Source organism: Macrobrachium nipponense, chromosome 28, assembly GCF_015104395.2.
Source record: "Macrobrachium nipponense isolate FS-2020 chromosome 28, ASM1510439v2, whole genome shotgun sequence".
In the NCBI taxonomy this organism is placed as follows: domain Eukaryota; kingdom Metazoa; phylum Arthropoda; class Malacostraca; order Decapoda; family Palaemonidae; genus Macrobrachium; species Macrobrachium nipponense.
The window spans coordinates 37,925,087-37,930,086 of NC_087217.1; positions in this window are offsets into that span (position 1 = coordinate 37,925,087).

Here is a 5,000-nt window from a genome sequence, read left to right on the forward strand (position 1 = left end):
AATTTTAAACCCATCTTCCAAAAATTTAGCACTACAAATTCTAAGAGCTCTAAGATACATACTGGAAAATGTTGATTAATTAATGTTTAGCATGGTTAGATTTAAAATGGATATATGACAAAAATTATTCGTGGGTTTCCTATATACTTTAAAACAAGAATTGGTGTTATTTCTAATAACTAAGATATCCAAAAATGGTATACAATTATTTTCTTAATATTTTATTGTGAATTTTATTGGTAGTACAAGATTATAATTTGCTTTTACAGCACAAAAACAGTCGTCTACATATTTAACCCAAAACACCATAGAGAACAAATTTCTTTGAATAAGTCTAGACTCAAAGATCTCCATGTAAATAATAGACACAAATGGCGAAAGAGGGTTAACCATAGCCATACCAAATATTTGTTTATAAAAATTACTATTGAATGTGAATCTATAATTTTTTATACAAAGGGATACCAAATTAATAATGACGTTGGTAGGTAATTCTAGATTATACAAGTCCAAATGGTGTGATAAATATTTAAGTAAATCATCAATCAGAACTTTAGTAAATAAAGATGTTACATCAAAACTGGTTAATCTGTCAGTACTGAATAATTCAATACAGGAGAGTCTAGCAGAGAAATCAATAGTTTTGTAAATGGGAATTTGAAATAGTAATTCAAAATATTTCCATATTATGTTTTGCCTATTCGATTAACACGCCTGTGTAAGTAACTGGGTCAGCTGAGTTATACTAAGTGTCACATTCAGCTGCCTTATGGCGAGTAGTAACCATAAATTACTGATATGTGCTGAAGCCAATGTTTGAGGGAGTAACGTAATATTAGGTTTGAGTTTTCTCAATTAAGATATCATTAATATTGAAGCTAGATTATTCATGCTTTAGCTTATTCATTTTCTTATTGTTATTTGCTACCTAATAGTGTAGTGATTATTCAGTTCTATCAGATATTTCGTCAGAATGTAAACATAAGAGTACTACCACTGCAACTATCACAGTTATAACTATTATTAATATAGTGATAATTCCACATTTAATCATCAGTATTGGTAATATTGTGATGATCCTGACCTTACTGAATTAGGTTAAGTTTTTCTAACATACTTCCTTCTTTCCTGTATCTTCCAGACTCTTAAACTGTTCAATTGTGGTCATTCTCTTGTTTTATACTGTGAGAATACTATTCTTCTTGGTATCTTAAATGACATTGTCAGCCATGATTTTTTTTCTTTTTTAAGTAGTGTCGATTAGTTTTGTCTACTGTAGCATCTAATGTTTTCTCTCAGTTCCTTCCTGGATAATTTTGAGGATTCGCCTTAGTATTTAGCTAAAACTGGAGGTCTTTAATCTACAGACATATTTTTTAAAGTGACCTAATAGTGGAGTCTTCTTTTTAGAAAGAGGTAAATTATATTGCCACCCTTACCAAGAGGATTCCCAGCCCACACCTATCTTGACTTTACTTTACCCTCGAATTCTGGCTTTGAAATTTTTCTGCCGCTGATATACCAAGTTTTCTCCACCTTCAGGTTTAGCTCAGCTTTCATGCTCCTCCTATGCCATCCCCTCGTCATCTGCAGTAATTATTAATCTCTTTATTCAGTTTCCAGAAGTATGCAATCAACAAATCTGAGACAGCTTAGAGATTCCCCCGCTATTTCAGCAATTCCGGTTTCTCATTTTAAAATCTTTGAGTCTTGCTCAAGACAGGCGCAAAAAATGAGAGAATTTCTGACGCTTTGGTCGGTTAAGAATTTTATTACTTATACTTTCACTATTTTCATGTGTCTTTAAAACTTATTTTTTTTATCATGGTTTTAACACATTTGCTCTGCTCTTTGCATGTTTGCAAGTTTACTGAAGTTTTGAGAAAATATATAGTTTATAATACATGAATCCTGAGCAAAATGTTGTACAGAATTCACATTTCCAAGCTGTTGTTTATAGTGATGTTGGTGAGTTACAGCATAGTATCTTTGAAATTCTTCTTGCTTAGATAACAATATCAGATACCTGCATACACACATTTGTAAATAACAATAGCTAACAGCAGTGTTAAAAAGACTAAAAGATTGGTAGAGATGTCAGGTGTAAGAGGGTGGGGCTTGCATATATTCATGCAGGAATAAAAGAGTAGGCCTTGCATGTACTCATACAAAGTAATGAACATAAAAACAGAAATCCAAAATGTAACATCTTGTAGCATCTTGCAAGTTGTGACTCACTTGTACAATTTATAATTAAATTTTATCTTAGAAGGTGACTCCTTTGCATTCTGAATGATCGGGAAAGAATAAATCACAGAGCCAACGCAAAACCTAAGACGCTTATTTTCACCAGTCTCCACATACAGATCAAGGCGTTTTGCCTTGATTGTTTAGGTTCCAATGTAATACCCTAACCTCATGGCTCTGATGGTAGTCTCCACCCATGACTGATAGCACGATTTTACTCTATAAACTAACATGGCAATGGGACTAATCAAACCCCACTAAAGTTGGAAAAGGCTTTGGCTCTCTGAAAGTATGGAGTAAGGTGTAAATTAAATAAGAATGCAATTGTTAAAGACATTTGTCTGCACATAATTTTTCAAAGTGAGCCACAATCAAGCGACATTGTATTATCCGGAAAAGGTGAAAGCAAACTTTTGTGTAGGGATCAAGAAATTTAAATCTGTGTATCACTCTCATTTAGGATAATGCATTCTGTCAATCATATGTGGGGCTAGGTTCTGGGCTTTAGCAAGATTTTCCCAAATTACTTATCGTACTTACATATACTGTAAATAATACACAATTGGATTAATGGCTGTTTAAAACTTTTTCTCAATAACTCACCATGACAAATACATTCTAAGCAATATTAAGGTGTACACTAATATAAGTACAATAAAAAAATTATTGATCTAAGAAATCTGTATAATATGAGAGGCCTAAATCATTTAGTAATTATTCAGGGAATAGTAACGTCCTGAAAAAATGCAAGACCATTGACAGCAATCTAAATCACCCATCTGTTGAGTTCCCTCATTGTGATACTGCACAGTCCTTGCTGCAGTATGGCACCTTAGTTTAGCTGCCAAGGTCAACAGCCATCAAAGAACTGGATATCTTCGCTACCACATTGCCATAAGTCATTGGCGTCACCTGAGCCATGTGAGTCAGATCTATGAATCTGCATACTCTTGGCATCCTATGTATGAGCTGACCTTTACATTGGTGAACCCTTCAAGTAGCCTGGAAAATAACATGGTTTTCAGTTCACCTAACAACAAATGCCTGATGGACTAAATATTCCACTTGCCTCTAGTTTGCCTTCCCTTCAGATCTTTCAGTTGTTCTCTGCTCAGCAGGCAGAGTATTGAGGACTAAATACAGCCATGTTTACTGAAACAGTCACCAGTGGCCTGAATAAGGTAGTTATCTCTGGCTACCTCTGATTTTTCCTATTGTAGCTAAAAACTAAGTTTTTGCATTAAAAGCCAATGACTAATGGACTAAATATGGCTGAATCTATTGTTTAGAAACAACCAAGTGAAGGTGAGAATGTGATCGATGTTAGTTTACATCTACCTCCTTCTCAATGACTGAGCAATCTGCCTAGTTTCAGAGAGCAGAGAAACTGTTCTGCCTCTGAATGGTCTGTAGCTTATTGAAAAAATCACATATGTCATCAAGGTGATCCTAATACTCTCTTCCCCTGTATCAAGTGTTGGCTACACACACGGGGGAAAAGATCGCTCATAAAGTACTCCATACGTTGCTCATCAAGGTGTTTTCCTCAATGCACCACTAGGAGCTTCATCAGTGATAGCTTCCCTGGATGAACTTAAGTCCTCTCTCATCCTATCAGAGCTCAACACAGAAAGCTGACCATAGGTTACTCTTGACTGAAGAAGACAGATGAATTGCTGGAGGCCACCAAAGCCTCACAACACTCATATCCTGTCATCAGTAAGATTAAGGACAACAACCCAAAGATGACGATGATGAGTGAGCAAACATCATATACAGACAGCTTTACAAACCACAACAAAATGGCTACCTAACTATTCACAATATGCACTTATCAACATAAATTTAGAAAAGCAATCAAGAACTGCACCCTCAACAAAGTTGGCCAAAATGCAAATAGGGCAGCAACCCAAACAAGCAATGTTGGCAGCCACATCACCTCTTAATGACCTCTCCACTAGATTCAAGTTGTCAACAGCACCTCTGACAAGAGGTTCCTGCAGGATATAGGTGCCTTCAGGTCAATAAAGCTAGCATCTAACGTAACCACAGGCGACCACATGACGACCAGCTGCCAAAACTTTACCCTCCCCCTAGTGTGAAGTAATACAGATGTGAATATCCTCACTAACACCAAAATCCAAACACCCCCACTCAGTTTTGACTTACTTGAAAACTACAGGCGGATCATGGACTTCACCTGTGACCACCTTATGAGACATATCTACTTCTCAGACAGCACAATTCTCTGCAGTTCCCAAACAGCCACTGATCTCATTAATATGGACCATCAAACTATACAACCTTCTGCAGCAGTTCCCCGATGTGTTCCTGTTATAACTTCATCAGACTTATGGTCACCCACAGAACATGACATCCTCCATCATATTAAAACAATTTTTCCACCAATTCCAAGTTCCACCACCTACCAGCCACCAGAGAACTATTTGCCACTAAAAAGATCTGCAGAGAGATGGAATAGATGGACCTTTGCCAGAAAGCCTGCAGCCCAGACAGATCTTGGCATCTCTGCAGTGACTACACTCAAATTTGAAACAGAAACTGACTACTACACACTTTCCAACAGGCAGACATCACCTGCACCCTGCTCAGGGTAAGAATCTACCCCAAGTTAAACCAAATGAAGGGGCATTTCCAAGTTTCAGGCCACCAAAAAGATATCCAGGAAATGGTAATCATTATATTCTTTAGAACTTACACCTTCCATTACTCATCCATCATTTGGCCTCCAG